General features: G+C 41.5%; 1 protein-coding gene across 4 annotated transcripts in view; it reads left to right on the top strand.

Annotated features, from left to right (window-relative positions):
- The first annotated feature begins 7,471 nt into the window (after window positions 1–7,471).
- PKIB (cAMP-dependent protein kinase inhibitor beta) overlaps window positions 7,472–21,928 on the top strand; it is a 56,347-nt gene continuing 41,890 nt past the window's right edge. The window contains exon 1 of one of the 4 annotated variants that reach the window (XM_050316369.1): window positions 7,472–7,589. The gene's annotated coding sequence lies outside the window, so the exon portion shown is untranslated. Of the gene's footprint in view, window positions 7,689–7,864; window positions 8,006–8,208; window positions 8,229–21,928 lie in introns of those variants that run through there. The other 3 variants (XM_050316367.1, XM_050316366.1, XM_050316370.1) reach the window with 3 other exon arrangements.

Genomic DNA, 21,928 nt, shown 5'->3' with positions numbered 1-21,928 from the left:
AGGCAATGTCTGAACACTCCAGCTGATGCTGCATAGCTCTGCAAAGTTGGCCCAGTTCTTGACTCATGCAATTATGGATATGTTGATGGTTGCAGTATAGCAGAGCTTGAGTGGAGACCATGCTTTCATGATACCCCTCCGGTAATATTCATTACTGCCTGTGGCCTGCCCTGTGCTCCATTTGCTGCTGCAGTATACAGCATGACCTCACTGATAGTTGTACAGGACACCTGAGGAGATAAAGCACCACTTCATGGAGCTAAAATCGACCATCTCTGGAGTAGGCAGAAGAACTTAACTCCTTAACTCCTGTTGCCAGGGCATTCATACAATGAAAACATAGTATTTCTGTTGTAACATTGTAACAACAGTAGGATGTTCCAGGAAGCCATGGAAAGGCTCATGAACACCACCACATTGGGTCTTCTGAGCCTGTACGTGAAGCTGCTTCTCTTCCGAAGCCCAGTAAGTCACATTTAAGACCCTACCTTGTCTTTGTTGTCTTTTTGGGAACGCAGTTACAGCTCTGTTGCTTTGGTTCATCACTTTGAACAAAATGTTTGTCTATTTATCGACCTGAAAAGGAGATGTTTCCTCCCCAGATGGGAGAAAGATAGAAATATAGCCTGGGAAATGACACATTGCAATTTTTTGTATTTTTTGGGCATCATCTATTTTCACTTATTTCATATTTTCACCCTAGTTAGCTTAAGTTATGCAGATTAGGCTGTTTATTTCAGAGGTATTCCTTTACTTAGTGTGATGCTTTGTGAAATTGTCAGCTGAGCATTAATCATCATTTAGCCTGTCGTTTTGGCTGTGTCTGACATACATTAAACTGCACCTCAGGATATATACATCTGGCCATAACAGTCATTTGTTAATTGAATGTGACTTTTAATGAACTTTTCACCCAGCAGGCTATCCCTGGGATTTATGAACAACTGTATTTGTTTAAAGTGGTTCTGTAATTTCTGGTAGCAATGTACTGACTTCATGGTAGCTGCTGCAGCACACAGAGTTGCATATGTCTTGCCCATTAATCCCCTCAGGTATCAGATTCACCAAAGTTATGTCTGACTTCATAAATGCAGATTCCTAATGACAGGTGTTTCATAGCCACTCTCAGATGTATCACCTGAATATGGTCATGAATCACAGCAGCCATCACAGCAAGTAGCCTGCTCAGTGGCAGTATCACCAGCCTGACTCATCTTCCTGCTTCCCTGTTCTTTGGAGAGGAGACTGCTCTTGATGGCACGGTGTATGTGCTGTGGGTGAGGCTGTGTGTGTGCCTGTGTTCCCCATGGCAGTGACATGGGAACAGTTTGCTTTGCCTTAGAAAGCAGAAGCAGGCTTCAAAGGGTGGCACACACTTTTCATATGAAGGAAGTGAGGATGACCAAAGTGGTAGGACACCAGTCCATTATGTGTATCTCTGGGATGCAAAAAAGCAACTTTACAGTGGGAAAGAACCCTTTTCTTATTCTTTTGGTTCTGCTTCTAATTGTTTGTAACAATCAGTTTAAGAGATGCTTCTTTCTTTATCTCAATTTCTGATTGCCATTGTATTTATTCCTTTGGAAGAACTGGAGATCAAACACGGAACAGGATGAGGGAAGCTTTAGAAATTAGCTATGTATGTAGAGACTTGGCAAGAACATTAATGCATGCAAAAGAAAATTTAAAAAAAAAAAAGAAGGAAATAATCTAAATGAAGGCAACTCACAATATGAATATGAAAAGAGAACTAGTTTGGAAATGGAAATAAGCACACTTGGAATTAATGTAGACTCATTCTAGGCCTAGCATGATTCATACAGTGCCAACAGGCTGTACAATTTGCATCAGTATCTATGTTTCAATACAATTTTGTAACCAGGCTATTTAAATCCTCTAAGCCTTTTATGACTGTGTGTGGAAGCCTGGACATGAGGAGGGGCAGAAGGCAGGAACTGGATATCTGCAAGGCACATATCACATGCAACCTGTCAAGGCCAACTATGGGCTGAAAAAGCAGCATCTCTCTTCAAACCCTGGCTTTGTCATTCTGATACAAACACACATTTCAGATGCAGATCCTCTGGGTAGACATTTCTGAATCTGGGCAATGTAATCTCATCCCTTCTCCTTAGTGTGCTTTAATTCAAAGTACATATATAGCTGTCAGTTCTGTTCTAAGTCGCAGCAAGATGTGATGCTTGATGCTATATCACAGATGACAGGAAGCCTGCATGTGGAAGTTTGCATGTATCTGGATGCATACCTGTAATCAATCTCATGAATAGAAGCTCGATTTTTGCTTCACAGTTGCTTTCAGCTTCTGTGGAGTTTACTCTTGCTTTGTACTAATTCAGAGATCAGTTGCTAGAGGCCAATATGTTGGAGGTCCTGTCCTGCTTTTGATCAACATGAGGGTGTGATAGTAATAAGAAAAAGATTCTGCCACTTAGAGTAATTGTGCTGTGCAAACTAGGAAGGGCTCCATGCATTGCTCATACTGCCAGTATTTTAATGAAAATACTGGTAAACAAGTAAATAAAAACCCTAATATTCCTGTTGAACACCTTTTCCAACTAACATTCTCTCCAAGAAGATTTCTGAATGTCTCCAGAGTCTGAGCCTTCCCCAAAGACCACAGGCATTAAAGCTGCAAAGAGCTGAGACACAGATGATGCTCTTGCTTTTCTGTTTTGGTACACTCTTATAAACCTTGTTTCTTTGGGCCATTTATTAGAAGCCTCAATTTTTGTGTGTAATTTCATCTGATAGATATTTCTTCCATAGTTTGCACTTTTTACCCATTTATGATTTTTGTTTCTACATTATTCTCTGATCATGAGGGCAAAGTGTCATTCAACAATGTGTGGCATGGAACAATTACTTCTTTTTATTTGTTTCAAAGAGTGTTTGAGGATTTAATTCAGGGACTCTTTTCTTGTTTTGTGAGACAGAAGCTGAATCTGGAACAGTTTTTTTAATATCCCATGGTGGGCTTTTAAGTAGTTATTAATCCTTTTCAACTCAAGTTAGTTGAGATTCTTTATAAAGGTCTTCACTGATCTATCCTGAAACACTTTGAAAGAAGCATTAATAGAACCTAAAAGTCTAGATAAAACAGATCATTTACATAGGAAGGAGCTTGATGAAGCATTCAGCAGATAGTAAGCAGGCATGACTTCCTTCCACAAAAGGCATGTTGATGCTTCTTCATTAGAATCATACAATAGAATTGCACAATAGAATCATAGAATAGGATCATAGAATCATTTAGGTCAGAAAAGACACTTAGGATCTTTGAGTCTAGCTATCAACCCAACCCTGCCAAGTCCATCTCTAAACCATGTCCCTAAGTGCCACATCAATACCTCTTTTAAATACCTCCAGAGATGAGGACTCAACCACTTCCGTAGGCAGCCTGTTCCAATGCTGGACGACCCTTTCAATGAAGAAATTTTTCCTAATATCCAATCTAAACCTCCCTGGCGCAACTTTAGTCCATTTCCTCTCATCCTATTGCTTGTTACTTGGCAGAAGGGACTGACCCCCACCTCACTACAACCTCCTTTCAGGCAGTTGTACAGGGTGATAAGGTTCCTGCTGAAGGACCTTTCTCCAGGGTAAACAACCCCAGCACCCTCAGCTGCTCCTCACAAAACTTGTGCTTCAGACCCTTCACCAGCTCCGTTGCCCTTCTCTGGACACGCTCCAGCACCTCAATGTCTTTCTTGTAGTGAGGGGCCCAGAACCAAACAGGATTCGAGGTGTGGCCTCACCAGTGTTGAGTACAGCAGGACAATTGCTGCCCTAATCCTGCTGGCCACACTATTGCTGATACAGGCCAGGATGCTATTATTTCAGAGTTATTCATGTGCCAGCTGACAGTATTCTTGGGTTATTTTTAAAAGGATTGTCTCAAATACAAATACCCTCTGGAGCCCTTTTCAAGATTTTGTACCTCCTATTTGGCTGAGTTCAAAAACTATTTCAGTGGTAAGTTTACACTTCAGTTAGTGGAACAGCTGTTCAATCTGACCTCTCAAGGAACTTCCAGGTGCATAGGACTCAGGCAAGCTGATTTTATTACCCATTTTCCTTATCTGAGCTTTTTTTTTTCTTCCAACCTTTCAGTATGAGATAACTCTGCAAACCTGATTTTTGTAAAGAAAGTACATGTCTCCAAGCACTTTAGTAGTGAACATTTCAACAAAGAGTTGCATTAGCACCTCTTATATGTCCTTTTTTGTGATCCTCCTACTCCTTGATCAACCCTCAGCTCTGCAGATCTTCCTAGTTCTTGTGGTCTAAAGTCTTATGAGTAATTTTTATACTTGCCTTTATCAAGTTGTTCTTCAAACTCTTTGTTTATATTTTTAAGCATAATTTGTTTGGGCTTATGATCCATGTAAGCTCCCTTGTTTTCACATAACTTCCACTTCTTCAAAAATGCCTTTTACCTTCAGATAAGACCTCTTCTATTTAGCTCTGTCATCTTATTTATCTAAGAATCTTTTTTTTTTTTTACAAGGAATATTCATTTATTCTGCACCTCTTAAGATGATGTTTTTAAGGAGAGTAAAATAGTAAAATATCAGCTTTCTAAAGCCAGCTCTCTAGTAGAAAGGAGAGAGTTCAGAAGCCTTTACTGGGGCCAGACTCTGCCTCCAGCTTAAAAAGTAGCCTCAGTCTCTGACACACCCAATACTGAGGCTGCTCAGATCCTATAAAAACCCAGCTCAGCCGAGCTCTATCCCCAAGGAAGAGCCATTGGCAGGAGGTTTGCTATGTGGCCCATCCAGTGAGGTGGCCAACAGAGAAGAATGGTGGTCCTGCAGCTCCCCATAGCTCCCCAGGTGTAGCCCCCTTCCTCTCCTAGCTGTATTGCCAGTGCCCATAAGTGGGGGCACTCACTGCACAGAGAGCAAAATGATTGTAAAAGTCTGCATTTTGCTTTCGTTTATTTTTACCTTACTTATATCCTGTTTATCTTTAAAATTTTAGATGCAAAGTGGAACATGAAGCATGGTCAAAGGACTAGCAAGGATTTGGGCCACTGACTTAATTCCATGTCTGCTAGGCATCACAGTAAACCAGAATCTTCTTTCACAGATTTCTCAACTGGAATTCAAAACCAGTCATCTACAGTATTTCCCTCACTAGCTTGTTTCCTCTGGTAGCAATCAGTTTCATTAGAGGCTTCTCTGGGATTTAATCTTGTATTATTTTCTATTGGAAACTTTCAATATGTTCAATGTAATATAAAGAATATAAAGAACGAAAGGCTCAACGGGAATATTATTAAAGTACACTAGGATTTTTTCCTAATACTCCAGATATTTAAAAATATAGAAACTGCACAGAGCTACAACTTGAAAAGTTTCTCAACAAAACTTACAAATATATAAAATCTCTTTTTCAAGTTACATTGATTTTACTACAAGGAAGGAAAAACTAAAATAAAGAAATAGCAATTTATGAGAAAGAAAGGGCAGAGAAACACCATTGTAGCTCTAAGTGGGAAGCTCCACGTTTCCATCAAGGCATGCCCACAGCAGAAAATAAGTTGATCCCAGCTGCTTCAAAACAGCTTTCCAGTACTGAACATCACTAAGGTAACTGATTCGCTCCTCTGCAGGAAGGATTTTTCTCTCAGTGCCACCGTGGGAATGCACATATCCCTGAAGAACTTGTTGCCATGTAGTAATTGTCTCACATATAGGCATAGGAGTTCTTCCAAGCATTTGTTTATATTTTTATATTTATATTGGGTCAATTCAGAGAAGGTGCCTGAAGTGCTCCCCTCCAAAACCCACACATGAAATCCTGCCTGTACGTGGTAGATGCCAGCTGCATCAGGAAAGCTGACCAGCATCTCCTCCTGCCTCAGAAGTCCTACCCCCTACCTCACCCTGAAGGAATATGCAGGTTGAATTTTCCCTCTGAAGACATACAGATGGGCTAGAAAGATGTCAAGGCCTTCACATGTCACTAAGCGAAGTCTGGGACTGTATCTTGGCACTATTATCCGTAATGGTGATAGATATGGTGATTGGGTGCATTCTCCTTATCTCATTGGTCCTCACACAAACAAAGCACTGTAGGTGATCAGCACACTAAATTTCAGTTTCTGCTGGAAAAAATGAACCATTGAATGTAAATCTATAGTAAAATTTCTGGCTTCATGAAAGAATAACTGCAGGTTTATTCTTACTAATAAACCTTTCTTATAACCCCCAAAATGAAAGGCGCCTGCCAATTACTTTTGTCATTTAGCCAAAAATAGTAGTCATAAGGGTGGGTTTTTTTGAGAAATCAAAAACATCTGCCCAAATAATAAAATAAATTACAAAAAGACTAATTATTAAAGGAGGTACACTGTATTATATTCTAAGAAAAATATTTTAGAGTGAGTATTGGCAGAACTCCAAACTACAGCTCTTTAAGAGGACATTTGGGAACATCTAATAAAAATGCGAGATAATCAACCAATTCTAAGCCATCACCTGAGTTACTCGGTGTTTAAAGTTCCTGTTGTAAATTGGATTACTGTAACAACATGGCTTAAATAGTGTTAAAAATAGATCCTAAGTATTCTAGGTCATGCCAGAAAATTGTAAGAAGTAAACCCGAGGGATTTTAGGTTCAGGAAAGCCAACTTCATTTTCAAAATGAAATAAAATTCTAATCCTCTGACTCTCTTTATTTGTTATTATAAATAAATAGAATTAAAAAAATCTTACATCATTGATAGTTTAAACACTGCAAAACCCAGGGAAGATACACACCTTTAGCTGCATCTGTCCAGTTCTAAGAATACAAATGTAAAGTATCTGAGAGTATAAATGGGAAGCCTTTGTGTAGATTCCCTTGTCATTTAGCTCTGACTGGATCTAGGAAAATGGCTGGATAAAGGCTTAGATATATATGGATTGGCTGTAGTGTGATTTTCAAAATGGTTTAAAGTGGTTTTAAAATAGATAACCTAGAGTCCCTTGGGTAAAATAAAAAAAAAAAAAAAAAAAAAAAAAGGAAAAAAACCACCCTCTGCTAAAAATCAATGCTTAAACCATCTAGATCTTTTAAAATGCTTTCAAAGCCAGTTTGGTATAATTTGGTCCTACACATCCAGCTTCAGGGAATGTACCAGTGCCTCGATATGCCAGATGCCAGATGTTAATTTTGTGTTTCCACTGAAATGCAATAATTAAGACAGAGAACTTGTGGTATTCTTCACAGGGTACCATTTTAAGATGAAAAGGGCAAAGACCGCTGATTTTAGGCCAAGGTTGGATTTTTCCAAACTCCTGCATAAGGCATATCCCAGAGGTCCAGCAGCCTTCTGACAGACGAGTGCAGCTGCACCACGGCCTCTCCCTGGGCGGTGTAACAAAGCTTGTAGCCAGAAAGGGTCACATATGGCTACATCCAGGTGCCAACTTTTTGTCAGACGCGAGCTGCTTGCGTCGGGCAGGAGCAGGAGGATGTCCTGTGTCATTTTGCTGGTGCAGTTTGAGGGACTGCATCCAAAAAAAAAAAAAAGGAGGAAAACGTAACAGGAAGAACTGGGACTAAAGTGAGCAAGGCTCCGGGTAAGAGCTGTGTTTTTCCCAGCTGTTTTAGGGTGACCGGGCACGGTGAGCTGCTCTTCTCCACGACATCAATTTGCAGCGGGACAGCTCTGTGCCCCTGTAAGGACTACTGGGAACAGGGACTCTGAGTGGGTGCGTCCCTCCGCGCTTGCTGGAGCGGGGGAGGGGGGTCCCAGCCGTGTCGGCAAAGGCAAGCTGAGCCACCCCACGGTCGCTATTTTGGGCAACAATGCCCCACGCCCGCCCCCTCCAGGCCTGGCAGCCCCTCGGGCTTGGCCCCCCCCGCGCCGCTCCCGCCGGGACGGGCGCGCCGCGGGGGCGGGCACAGCATCCCGCCGCCTCCCGGCGGGCACGGCCGCGCTCCCGGCGGGCAGGGGACCGCGCCGAGGGCACCGAGCGGGGCAGTGCGGCAAAGGGTGAGCGCGGGGGTGCGGGCAGCGGGGTCCGGCCGGGCCAGACCGGGCCGGGCGGGGGCGAGCGGGGCGGTGCCCGCTCCGGCCGGGCCGTGGCTGCGGGAGGTGAATCCGCCGCCCGGTGCGGGTGCCTGCGGGGACACAACTCGGGAGCGGCGGAGGGGGCGTGGGAGGGGCCGCCCTGCGCCCGCGAACAGGAGCGTTCCCGGCGGTGCGGAGCTTCCAGGTACCGTGTGAGTCCCTCCCGGTCCCCCGCGCCGCGACCCCGGCCCCGGGCACCCCTGTGGGCACCGAAGGGAAGGGGGAGAAGTTTGGAGCGGAGGGCGGGCAACTCCGGGCGAGTGGTGAAGCTGCTGCTCAGGGCGCTCCTGGGGGCGTGATGTCCCGTGTCCCACCGTGTCCCACCGTGTCCCACCGTGTCCCAGGCGTTCTGCGTGGCCTCGGATAGACCACGGATAATCTGTCTGTGCCTCTCTGCCCTGGATGCTTCCGGACCGACCAGGTTTAATGATTATTAACGCCAGGTATCAAACCTTTAGGGAAACCGCTAATCGGTATCATACGTAGGCTGCCCCTCATCGGGAAGGAAACTGAAATGAGTTTTTCTCCGGCAGAAAAGCAATCAGAAGTGCGCCAGGTGCGACCTTTAACTGCATCTCCTTTGTGAAATTATGTTTGTATGGTCAAATTAATCAGTAGCGACATCATGAAGACTACAGAGTAAAAATACAGTTTTTATTTACACAGTGGCACTGCATAGCCGTTGTGCATGAAGTCCACAATTTAAGTTGCACGGACAGGATAATGAACAACTAACATGCAGTTTGTGGATGCAAAAGATGTTCCTAGAAAATCACTTAAAATACCTCATTAACTTTCAGCTTTCTGTGATTGTAAGGAGTGTCCTTGTACTTAGATTATGCACAAGGCAGAAAATATTCCTTCTGATTGCCACAAAATGTTGGCAGTAACAAAATTGTATCTTAGTCCAGTTATAAATGGTGCTTCTCAGCATTTGGTAATTTATGGACTCCGAAGAGCAGGCAAGTGCTTTTAACAAAGGGAGAAGTAAAAGCGTATTCAGAATTCCTGAAGCAATAGATAAAATATTCCTGAAGCAGTATGATAGATAAAATTATCTACACCAGGCTATTTGTCTGGTTGGTACAGATACGTACAATTCTTGGTTTTGCATTTTGAAAAGTAATGAGACTTTGGTCATTCCAAGAAAATCCTGGCCACCTTTTGGGTCATTGTGGTTAAGACTGGACAACGTGGAAATATATAAGGCATATTGAGTTACCCAGCGTAACTTCATCACCTTTTGAAGCTAGAAAAAACCCATATTTTAATGAAATATTTGATCAGAACAGAGACCTTGAAAACAGCTGAAGGAACGACCATGACACTTTGTTTACCTTTTCTCACTGAAGGAGTCATGGGAATGAGAATGGTTGTTGGGGTTTTTTGCTTCAATTGTTAATATTCTCTTTGAAACATTGAACTTCAGTGTTTGTGCTATGATGTTTTGAAATATGAGATTGTGGTTGATAAAAATTACTTATACACAAGAAAAATAATTTGAAACTTAACTAGAAATACCCAAATAACTCCTAAAAGCAGCCACTTTACTGTACTGTTAGAGGGAAAGTTTAGTTCTGTAAATTAGTTTTGAAATACACCCTGTTGGAACGGACACCAGTGTTGGTTGTTTGGTTTTTTTTGTATTAATCATGTCATGATAATGGCAAGTTTAAGCAAAACAACATAACATACATCAGTATGCTATAAAAATATACATGAATTTCAGAATCATGACAAATTTTAAAAATATTAATGCAAATGTTGAAATGCAGAGAGAGAGAAACTCATCCAGGTCATGCTGTTAATTTGTCTGGAAGTGCAAAACTGTTCCCTTGTGTCCATTTTTTTATTATCCTGTACAAATAATATTTTCTATTTGTATACTGATGAGTGTTTTTAGTGAGCCTTTCAGAATGTAACTGCTTCCTTCAGTTTCCAAAACCTGGGATGGAAAATCTGTGAGGAATCATTTGTGTAGTTTTCTCATTCAGCTCAAAATCATATGTTCCCTGAACTCCCTCTGGGCTTTTTGCTGGACTTCATTGATTTCTTCTCCAGGCAAAGATGCCCCAGGACTGCACTCAGTTCTTTGGGCATGGCTCCCTCTTGGCTGGCTTTGGAGGCAAAGCGAGGGAAATTGGTGTGCTCTCTCCATATCTTATGTCCAAAGAGCTTCCATTCACTGTGTCTCCCTAGGGTGGTCCTTGTTCTCTCGAACAGTTTCATGAGCAGTGGAACAGTGCAGGATTTCGGGTTGGTGCCTTGATCTGTTCCACTCTGTGGCATCCAGACTGGCCACTCAGACACGTGGGATCACCTCCAGTACTGAAAGGGGAGAATTACAAAAGTAAATCCAAGTGATCTTGTCTGGTAGAAGTATTTAGACAGTCAAACATCTGTGTTAGAATGGATTAAGATTCTGGTGTTTGCGTTTTTACAAGAGGATCATCCAGATTTTCATCACAGCCTCAGAGTATGGCTTAGCAGAAATCCTAGAAAGTCAGAATGGTGATCTGTTTGTGAAAAGCTCCCAAATCTGGCTTTCCTCACGTGAAATAATGTCTTCTATACTTGACTTAATAATTTTGGGTTTAAAAGTTTTTCCTGTTTTAGATTAATGTTTGTTATTTCTTCCCTTCTGCTCTGTCTTTATTCATTTCACCCTGGTTCCCTAAGGAGATGATGCTAAAATAATAATAATGCTGTCTGACTGATAGCTCCCCTCATTGCCTCAGAGTAATGTTTTTACCCTTAGAGATTAATTTCAACCAATATAAATAGAAGAGCAGAGATTTCTAAGTGATGAAATCTTACAAATCTCAAGACTTCTGGTGTTGTGTGGGTGCTCCATAGGATGCTGAGTGTTACAGCTTTTGCTGCTCAAGGCTTGGTGATTGTATTTTTCAATTTCTTTGCTCCTCGGGAGCGCACAGTCTTGGTAGTTTTGATCATGCTTTTTCTTCTCCATAGTCCCCTCAAAATAAGCTTTATCTTTCTGAGATGTTTCTGGTAATTAGTTTTATGTACAAATGCTGGGGTTTTTTAACTTCATAAGCTGATGTGTTGAATTCCTGGCCCATAATTTAATACTTCTTGATACAGGGTTGATAGCCAATGGTGCAGTAATTTTCTTTTGTTTTCCTGACTCAGTGCAAACACTCGATTAATGTGGTCACAATAAAATCCAGTTTCTTCCACAGTCAGTTTCTCTGAATTGCTTACAAGTTTTTGATTAGACTTTAATTTGCTTCCTACTGCCACTGCTGTTTCTTCTGGTTATGGTTGCATCCGAACATCCTCTTCTGCTTTTCCTGCACAGCAGGATGCTCTAACACTCTCCCCCTGTCATGACAGGAGAAGGATAATGGAGGAGAAATATGAAAAGGTATTGTGAGTTTATCTAGCAAGACCTTTATAAATACATGTTGCTTTTTATTGGCTTTAAGTGGTGGTTATCATTCTGATTATTTGTTCTGCTATATGGCTAAAGTTAAGAGATATGTTTATGGGTAATTGCCCATTTTCTCCTTCCTTGTCTTGACAACTTTAGTATCATCACAATACTCATCTATCTTTTATCTTTCGTTATCTCCTTATAAAGTTGCTGTGAGTAGGTTATTTCGGGGAGGTGAGTTTGGTTGTTTTGGGTTTTTTAAAATTTTGCTTTTTAGAGAGCTTTAATAATATATTAAGTTGATTTGCTATTTTTTTCCCCTATTGTAGGAATCATATCAACTGGCCTTACTCTCTGGGAGTGAATATATATATATATACATGAATATACATATATAAATGAAACAAATTTATTAAAGTGCTCAGTGGATAATGTTCATTTCTTTTAAAATACTTGTCTGCATTCGAGTTGCACTAAGCTCTCCTCTACATTTTTTATAATCATTTCTATGTTATTAAAGCCTTCATTCCCTATTAAGGACAGAGCACTATGAGCTTGTATAACAATTACATTTTGACTTTATTCTCTTGTTTTATCTTAGCAAGAGGAAGAATAAGGTGCACGATGATATCTTTTTCTCTGGGAACAATGCTCACGTAGCATCTTGCCCTGCCTCATCTTCCTGCACTTTGATGGAGCCAAACATCCTTCCCTGCCGCAAGGATGTGGCCTCCTGGCAGCCCCACGTGGCTCTCCCTGTGTTCTGTGAAGCTGCCACTCTGCACCCTGGGCTGGGTGCCTCCCAGCTGGTGTAAGAGACAACTCCCACAGAGGTTTCTCACCCCCTACCCTTCACCAGCAGTTGTGTCGCTCCCAGAAATGTGGGATGTAGCAGCATACGTAGGTGATACCCAGTCTGTTTCAGTTCAAATGCATCCAAGGGATGGATCTCAAAACCACGCCAGTGGAACGGTTTAACTTGTATTGTGGTGAAAGATTGGGCAGGGTGTGCAAACCTGTGCCATTACCTTGGCAGGTTGGAGAAGGGCAGTGACAACCTGCAGAGAGGGAGTGTGGCTCTGCCCAGAGAACAGGGGCGTGGGCTGGGCAAGATGTCAGCAGGGCTGAGAGCAGGAGCCCTTCACATGGTTCACCTGTGACTGAGGCGAATCTGACTATGGCCTAAAAAAACACTGTCAGCGAAGGGAGGTGATGATTTTACCAGCTGGATCAGGTTTGCAGAGCACATGTGAAGACGTGTACCTTGAGCAGCCTTTGAGTGTGGATCTCTGCCAGGTGCATTCAGGCTGAGGCACTTGGACAGGAGATGTTCAGTTTGCTTCCCAGAGCACAGTGTGGGCTGAATACATGCAGCAGAAGCTTTCTCCATGTGCTTGCTCTTGTATGTGGCACACATCTTTCTGTGCTGACCCCAGAGTGGGAGCAGGTCAGCAGTGCTAGGTTGTGCTGCAAGGACACAGCTCTTAATTAAATACCTTCCATTTTCTGTGTCCTTAGGAAAATCCCAGAGAAAAAAGTGCAGATCAGGGAGCACCTCTTGCTTTTTTCTTCTAACTTCTTCTTTTAATCTACAGATTAAGCAGTATTTGCTGCATACATAATGATAGCAAAGATATCTCTGTAGGTTTTCCCCATCCTGTCCACATATTCCATCCAAGAGAGGAAGGTGAAGAGAGTTTGTTGTACACAGTACTAGTCATGCCTGCAGGTCTGAACATCTGCTGATGCAGAACAGAGGGAATAATTTGTACTACTTTCTAGCCCTCATGGGCAAATGGGCAGCCTTTTATTTTGGCCTTTTTCAATTACCTCTGCAACCAGTTTACAGAATTATGTGGGAAACCCAGAAGTTTGCTCATAAGCTCCTGAGTAACCTGGAACTGTGATTAGTAATGCAGCTTCACAGTTGTTGAAATTACCTTGGAAGATGTGCAGCATTCAACACTTCTTGGGCAGTAGGTACAGCTTCCTCCTCTGCAATGAAAACCCGTCCCTCAGAGTCAGCACTGGATTGGATCAACACCCTGCAACTCATTTTGCATAAAGAGAAGCTAGCAGATCCATAAAAACAAGTATTACAGTGATCCTCACTGGAGTACATACGCAGTTTTGAGAAGACAAACCCAGATGCCTTCAGATCTCTGTGTTTGGTCTTTCTTCCTGATAGAGCAGGCTGAATTGTTGAAGGGTGGTGTCACTAGGATATTCTTCATGGTATTTTGAATTAGTTGTGAATTCAAAACAGTTAGCAGTACCTGTGTGATAGGCCTTAAAAGAAAAGGAAGCAACACCTGCTCAGACAAATGCAGAAGCACTGGCAGCTTCCTAAATATTTCTTACTAACTAATGAAAATGCTCTGTGATATCACTGAGTGATGCCAAAGATTGTCATTGAGATGAGTGTACACCCTCTCTGCCTCATTAAAAATAGCTTTAATTCCTGGGCAATATGTGATATGCTTTGTTCATAAACAATTTGTATCCACAAAGGTGGATTTTATAGTCCTTAATTAAGGTAGTTTCTGTTAAATAGAATCTGATAAGATTTGTCCTGTGAATATTTACGCGGAGACCTTTGTATGTCTCTTCCGTCTGTTGTGGACGAGGTATGGTTGGATAAGAGGACAAAAGGAAGCAGAAGACAGGAAAATGACATCTGGAAATTCTGTCTCTGACTGGACAAGCAGTTCTGAAAGTAGAATGTGAAATGTTAACCAGAATTTCCCCTGTGGTACCAAGTAGAAAGATATGGTTTGCCTAATACCTGAAGTATACACGTTTCTCAGGGCTTAGCCAGTTGTGAATAGCATTGGCTTTGGCAGATGACACAAGGTGTTAAGCAATCATATGGCACTTCATCTTAACTTAAATCTATGATGCAGTGGGAGTGCTGGAGTCTTTCTGCTCTTTGTATGAATAAAAATTTTGAGGATTGGCTTTATAGACTGTTCTGAAAATAAAAGCCACCCTGGAACAGAGAAGCAGGGCAGAGCTCTGCAATTCTGTTGCCACTTCTTCCAGAACATGGATGGGATGTTCTTACAGAGACAACTTGTAATGGGGAGATGAGACACTGGTTTAGCTGTAACCCTGCCTGTAGCAGAGCCGGGCCTGGACACAAGCACGCACTTCTGATCCTGACACAGGGAGTCAGATGGTGCTGTGGAGTTGGGCAGGGCTGTCGGTGCCCCAAGTTCACTTTACCTGTTTGTTTCCTTGTAAAATGGGATGCACTTTCCTCTGGGGAAGGAGCCATTTTCTAGAGTATCAAAAGCATGATGGTCAGGGCTGGAGCAGTTGCCCTGTGAGGAGAAACTGAGGGACAGGCTGCCTGAGGGGGCATGGTACCAGGGGCACTGACAGCAGCCGCTGGTACCGCAGGGAGGTGGTCAAGAAGAGGCACAAGGGGCATCAGCTGGAACAAGTCAGAGATGTTCAGATGGTGCACAAGGAAAAAGGGCCAGGGAGGCAGAGGTGGGGGCTGCCCATGGTGGCTGTGCCAGTTCCATTCTGGGGGCATTCCAGTCCCAAAGGGGGACAACCCTGATCAGCCCCATCTGACCTCAACGCTGAGCTGGTCCAGGGACATCCTGAGCTTCCATCCAACCTGAGCTGTCCTAAGACTCTATCATTCAAAGTTCAAAGCTGAGCCTCTGTAAAGTTACAGTGAAGTCCTTGTTAACTATCTGTGCATGAAAAAAGTAAGAGGGAATTTAATAAGAAATAGCAAATAGATGAAAACAACAGCATAGTGGTTTGCAGTCCCTGCCTTTAGATATCTTGCTAATATAGTCTGCCTTAGATATGATAAAATTCAATGTTGTAAAACAATTTCTAACTGTGCTGCATGTAATCTTTTTCAGGTTTCAAGTCTAATTCAGTCTGCTGCTGCTGCTTTTGTTCACTTAAGAAAAGCTTTCTCCAAGGCACAATACAGCACAATAAAAATGCAGGGATTTCTGTAAACATGTTTTACTAAAGCCTTAATGTGATAGCTATGTTCTGTATTCAAAAATGAAACAGTGAACCTCCTGCTTTCTTGGAAGTAGGCACATGTGCAATGGTGTGATTTTGATCTTTAAAAGAAAGGTCCCTAAGTGGGCATGGGGTTCTTCTAATGTATCTTGCTTGGTTTTCTTCTCAGGAAGGTCAGGTATTAGAAATTCAATGCTACTCTTCCGATGTTTTCTCTAAATGTCTTTTCAGAAGAGCTGGAGTGCAGTGAAACCTCTTGATAACAAAGTCTCCAGAGAAGACAGCCACTCACTAATATGTTATTAAGACTGTGAGTTCCTTCTGTTTAATCAGAAGAAAAAAAAAAAAGGGAAAAAAATCAAAAGCAATTTCATCTACAATAGATAGTCTCATTTAAACAAACAGCAAGCAGAAAGCTCCTCTCCATGTTTTCAAAGCTGTTTCATAAGCAGTGATTGAACATATGTTCCCTGAGTAACATAAAAGAGTTTGCATTAAGAAGCCAGTGGTGCTTTCAACCACTTCCTCGCTCTTCCCCATCATTATTCAGAAACTGTCACTGAAAGTGCTTGCTGTTTACCTCAGAGAGCTTAAAAAAGCTTAAAAAGATGAGTGTGGGAGGGTTGGAGGAATATTTGTTTTCTTTCTCCTTAAACTGACATTTGTTTGCTGGAAAAGCTAGAGTCGTGGAAGCAATTGAATTGAATTGAATAAAAATAAATCTCAGCCAATTCCTAATGGAAACAAGCTATTATTGATGTGGTTGGAAGCTTTCCACTTGAACGTGGAAGGTATACAGCATGTTGCCTTTAGGAAAAAGGCTCACTGAAAAGGCAATGCTACCTTTTTCTGTTCTGAATTGGTAGTTTTATTACTTGCAGTTTGAAGAGAGTGTACATGCTGTCCATGCAGTTCCTTTTATTAATGAGTAACTCACTTTTATGTGCCTTCTCTCCTTCCAGATTCTCATTACTTACAGGTAGCTGGAAGTACTGCTTCAAAGTAAAACAGAATAAATGGGATGATTTGTTTCTCAAACAGATTTCCCAAGAGACTCAATGTATTGCTTTGTTCTAGCAAGTTTTGAAAAAGAAATAAAATAAATAAATAATAACTCATGACACTAATTCATTTACCTTTAATGAATATTGAAATAATTCCAAATTGAAGCCTATTGCTGTAATCACATTTAAGGAGAGACTGTTTCTTGTTTTGCATGAACTGTAATAAGTCATGCATCTTAGCATGGAAATCGAATGTTGTTACAGAAACTTAGCTATTTTAAAGGGATGTAATAAGATATTTGACTCCATATGCACTGTGTTAATTAACTGGTTAACAATGCAAACTTTGTAGAGAATTTAATTCACATAAAGGGAGAACAAAGAAAATTGGAGGCCTCTTTAGAAAGAAATAGCAATTGGTAGTCTGCGGAGCATAGGACTAAGCTGAACAAATTTATCCAGCTGATCTATTTTGCACATCCACATGGCACAGTATTTGCCTCATGATTCTGACAACCAAAAAAAAAATCAATTAAAACTTCACACCTTAATGATCTTAAAACTTACTGGCTCTTTAGATTTCTGTAAAACCTAGAACCTGAAGTTCTATTGCTTAAAATTAAATAAAGATTTATACTCTGGAAGAACTGAAAGATGAGATGCAGAGATGCACCTTTTTAAGAAAGGAAACTTTTAAGTTATACTTAATGACTCAATTAACCCTTACTATAAATATTTTAATTATGCAACTTTTCTAGTCATACATTTTGAAAGGAAATGGTAATTTTTTTTTTTTTTAATCTGTATCTTGGCCTCATTTCTATACCTTTTCAAAATTTAGGAAAAAGTGTGTAAGAGGTGAATAAAAGCAAATTTAAAAAAGGTCAGTTTAAATTTGAATGGCTCAACACTTCCTGACTACCACACTCCCCTCTCCTCCCAAAGCTGTTCCATTTGATTAAAGCCACCAAAAAGCTGGGATTTCCAACCCAGACCTTTCTGTATGGCTGCCTTTCAGGGTAGAATTGAATGCATTTGTTACTGCACTATTCCTGACAGAGAACTGGAGAACAGAGATAAGAGCCGTCAGTGCTGTCTCTGGAGCAAAGGATGTCTCCTGTAATCCCAGTTTCCTTGTTGAGAATTTCCAACGTCAGTATTTCGTATAGGACGAGAAGCAAGGCTGACAGCTCGAGCTGCTGTCTGACAGGAGTCACATTTGATGTGTAGATGGCAGTGGATCCACTGGTTGTGTCTGTGACAAGTGAGGTGGTCCAGTGTTCAGGCTTAGAAAAGTAGGAGCCCATCAAAGGTGACACATAATTACCATTTGAAATTAAGCTTTTCACAAAATGGGGGTATTTGTTCAGATGTCTTAGCAGGAGGTGGCAGAGAGATCTGGCTCCACTCCTCCTGTGCCGGTCTGAACTGCTCCAGCAAGACAGGAGGCCGGTCCGTATATGCAGCCTAACATAATAGGGGCGAGTAAGACGTAGATCTGATTTTCTAGTGTCTGTAATGACTTTTCTTATGTTTTGGGGCAAAGGCCTTGACAGCAAAATACATACAGACACGCTCTTTTGATGAAGAGCATGGCTTTTTAAAGCTTGATTTCCTAAGAGACAGTGTAGCATTCAAAAGCATGAGGATAGATGGCTCATCATGAAATGGGATTTGATGAGGGGGAAGATCTCAGCCTCAGGCAGCATGGGAGCTAAAAACAGCTCCATGGTGTTGTGAGCTGTGTTTGCACAGTGCCAGCACAGCCAGTACTGAACTTGGGAAAGGCTGGAGATGTTCTGGGAATGTTCAGAGGACTGAATCCTTGGGGGAGAAAAAGCCCTGAAACTAAGGAAGGAATATTATGGCATGTTCATGTCTGGTATCAGTAAGAAAGTTTCAAAATTGTTAAGAAAATAAGCATATGGACTGTATAAAAGGCACATAGGCTTATTTTGGGTGAGGAACATAGCAGACACTGTTCTCCTTACATCTCTTCAGAAAGTATCTTAGCACGTTTTTCTGTAGATTTGTGTCCCTGAATTTAGGAAGGGAGGGTGAGGGGGAAGGCAAGCTGAGAAAAGAGCTGGAATATGATAGGGCTTAGCACCAGTTTGTTTGCAAATGGAAGATGCAGAAGAGCTGCAGTGGTGTGATATCTTGTTAATTATGTTTCACTGGAAAAGCTGCCACTCAGGAGAAAAAGGCATTTCCACTAACAGCTCTGGAGTTGTAATCCTATGGGAAATGCCCCTCTATACAAAGGTGGTGCTCAGCATTTGCTGGTGAACTGTGACATCTGAAATGATACTTACCTAATTAAAAATAGAGTTTAACTGTGCAAAAAATTTAACAAACACATATTGCAACTCCAATTTGAATGTTTAAACTGTGAACAAAGTACCAAGAAAAAAATCACCACTAATTCTGTGGCATCTGCTTTCTGGAGGAAATCGTGCCCTCATTTTCTAAATTAGAGGAACAAAAATAACAGTTAATTTTTTTTTTTTTCCTCAGGTCATGCTTCGTTTGGTAATAAATCACTGGAAAATAGCTCATGACTTGTGTGTACTTCTTGTTTGGGGTGCTGAGTTTGCAGGATGTTCACTTGAACGCCTCGGAAAAGGCAGCCGCCAGTGGGAGGGGGCAAAGCTGAGGTGACAGAGCAGCAGGCAGCTTGGGGAACAAGGTCTGTGGCACCTGGAAAGAGCTTGAGGACCGTCACTGTTTGGCCTTGGGGCTGTCCACCAGGGATTTGACAATGGGCGTCAATGATACTGAGTGAAAAAAAAGGTCAGGATGGTTTTATAACCAAAATGTGCAGGATGTCTGTTGAGGAGAACAGTGGATGGCTAAATGATTGTGCTTTGTCAACAGCAGTTGTACCCAGGTGTCATCTCATGTTTCGGGAGCTGTGGCAGGGTGTTTGCATGTAGGTTATTTTTCTTCTTCAGGATAGAAGACACTTTGAATACCATTTAAAATCTTGGATTACCTCCTCCATTAACAAATGAATGGATGCTATAAAAATACCAAGGCTAGAACATTTCCTTTGGTCATAAATTTCCCATAAAAAGACTGCTCTTCAACAGTTTAATGCTGGGGCTGGTACTGATGCTTGGGTTTAATAGGGTTTATGAAAGTATCTTCACTATTCAGAAGAACAGAATTGTTCCGGTGGTTTTGTACTATTTTGCACTGTATACGTAGCACTGTTTTGTTGTAAAGACTATCTTATTTTTGTCTCCACAATTCAGTAAGAGCTGTGATGTTAGGGCAGACTAGTGGATCTGTATCAAGAAAAGATACCGGTAATCAAACATGAATATCTGTAGGAAAGGTCCTCTTAGTTATCACATGTGAATATGTCTTTTTTCCGTCCACTAACTTGCTGTTTTAATAGCTCTGGGGTGGCACAGATTTGTTACTAATCCTTGCTTTGAATCAGCAGTGCATACTGAGATAATGCAGGAATTGTGCAGAGCTTTAGAGTGATGGATGGTTCAGATTAAAAAAAAAAAAAACAATCAAGAAGCAAAAAAACCAAACACATCAAAACAGCTTTTCTATTGCACCACCAAACTGATTACTACTAATTCAGAAATTTATTTAAACCATTCTTACCTTTCACAACTTGATTTTGAAAAAGCATTTTTACCAAGCAACTCTGATTTTTTTCTGTGGGTTTTTTTTCTCTGGGACTGAGTAGTGAGGGCAGCTATCCGATTAATCCAGAATGAGCTTCAACAAACATACTGATGTGCAACATCGCAGTACCTCCCAGCAACAGCAAGTACCATATCCAGTAGTGTGGAACATGGGGAAGGAGAGTAAGATCTTCAGCTGTTTTTCTGCTGCTTGTTGTATTGCATCTATTGACCATTCACACCACTGGCTTTGGGCTCCTACCCCCACCTTGGCTTGGTAGTTTCATGGCCATTTTGGCCCCAATTGCTGCACAAGTTTTCAGCTTTTTCCCCATCCTGATGATGAGCCCCATGTGGCTGTCAGAGATGACTCATGCTAGGGTCTGGGTTTTGGCATCTGAAAGATCCCTCCACATTCTGATTTGGTGATATGAAGAGTTATAAGGCATCCTGCATTGGAAGTGTTCTTCTGTGGCTGGAGGCCACCCTTCAGATGGGGATCTGTGAGGTAAGGGTGGGTTTTCCTGTCCCTGCTAAGATGGGAAAACATTACCTTCTGAGTTGTGAGATGAAGTCTTCAAAGCACAGAATAGACAACTGTATCACCATGGAAGGTTCTTGAAAGAGTGAGGAGTTCATGTCCTCTAGTGAGGCAAACGAGTGACATGTCCTGGATTCAGTTGTGCTTAGCGAGTGATAATAGAAATTCATTGTTTGTGAAACCTTTATGATCCCAGAAACGTTTACAGACCTGTATGTAAAACATGGTGCACAAGGCAAGGGTTCTGCCATCACACAGACTGGGCACTGTTTTCTCACGCAGTTTGTTTTTCTCTACAGCCATTAAACTACTCCTGGTCCATTCAGCTATTTCAGCTCACTTTGTAAGCAGTTTGAAACCTCACTTTACTAAATACAGCTTTCCTGGATATGTAGGTTCAGCATATTTTCTTGCTGCATGAAGGCTCAGAAAGGCTATTGGTATATCCTGACTTTGATTTTTCTTTTTATTGTTGTTCACAGTTCCAGATTAAATTAACACTTGCTCTGGTAAAGGACTTAGTGTCAACTTGCAACTCATTCTCCTTTGACTAGGTTATTTTGTCTGCATCAGGTTTTGATATCTGGTATCCCTTTTTCTGTAGCCAAAAGACCAGAATTCCAGGACAGTAATTTATTTGTTAATGTGGCTCCTTTTTTCTTCATATACATACAATTTTCATATATACATCTTGAGTATTTTGTTAGTCACCTCCCAGATGTGTTCAAAACACACTTCTCTGAGAAATCAAGAATTAGCTTATGAAACTCAGTGACCATGAAAACTGAGAAGACCAAGTAGGACCGGCTGACTGATGCATCCTTAGGACATGTGGTAGGAATGGCATTAGGCACAAACCCCTAACTGATGGTGTTTGGGGCAGGGTAGCTTTTGTACTTTTAACAGACATGATAGTTCTGCTAAATAACTGCTGTCTCCTCTCCTTCATGCTGCCCTGTGGATTCTTTGACAAATCAAAAAATTACTAAGGACAAATAGGAAAAAGAGCATTGTATGAGAAGTTGGCTGTGGAGGTTGAACATCCTACAGTGGGAATGGGTAGCTTGGGTTGCTATGCATGAATATTTTTATGATGTTGAATAAAACTCTGAAAGGAACTTGGCTGAATACAGGGAATGTTGAGTCCTATGCCATGTATCACTTCATTTCTGTGAGACGTATCCACCCTATTTCTATTTCAATTGGGGTTTTATGGATTTGTTTGGAAGCAGTGCATCCTTAGGAGATCTTTTTAGCAGC

This window comes from Myiozetetes cayanensis, unplaced genomic scaffold (assembly GCF_022539395.1).
Source record: "Myiozetetes cayanensis isolate MyiCay16 unplaced genomic scaffold, myiCay2020 scf2-11, whole genome shotgun sequence".
In the NCBI taxonomy this organism is placed as follows: domain Eukaryota; kingdom Metazoa; phylum Chordata; class Aves; order Passeriformes; family Tyrannidae; genus Myiozetetes; species Myiozetetes cayanensis.
This window is presented reverse-complemented; position numbering and strand designations above follow the sequence as displayed.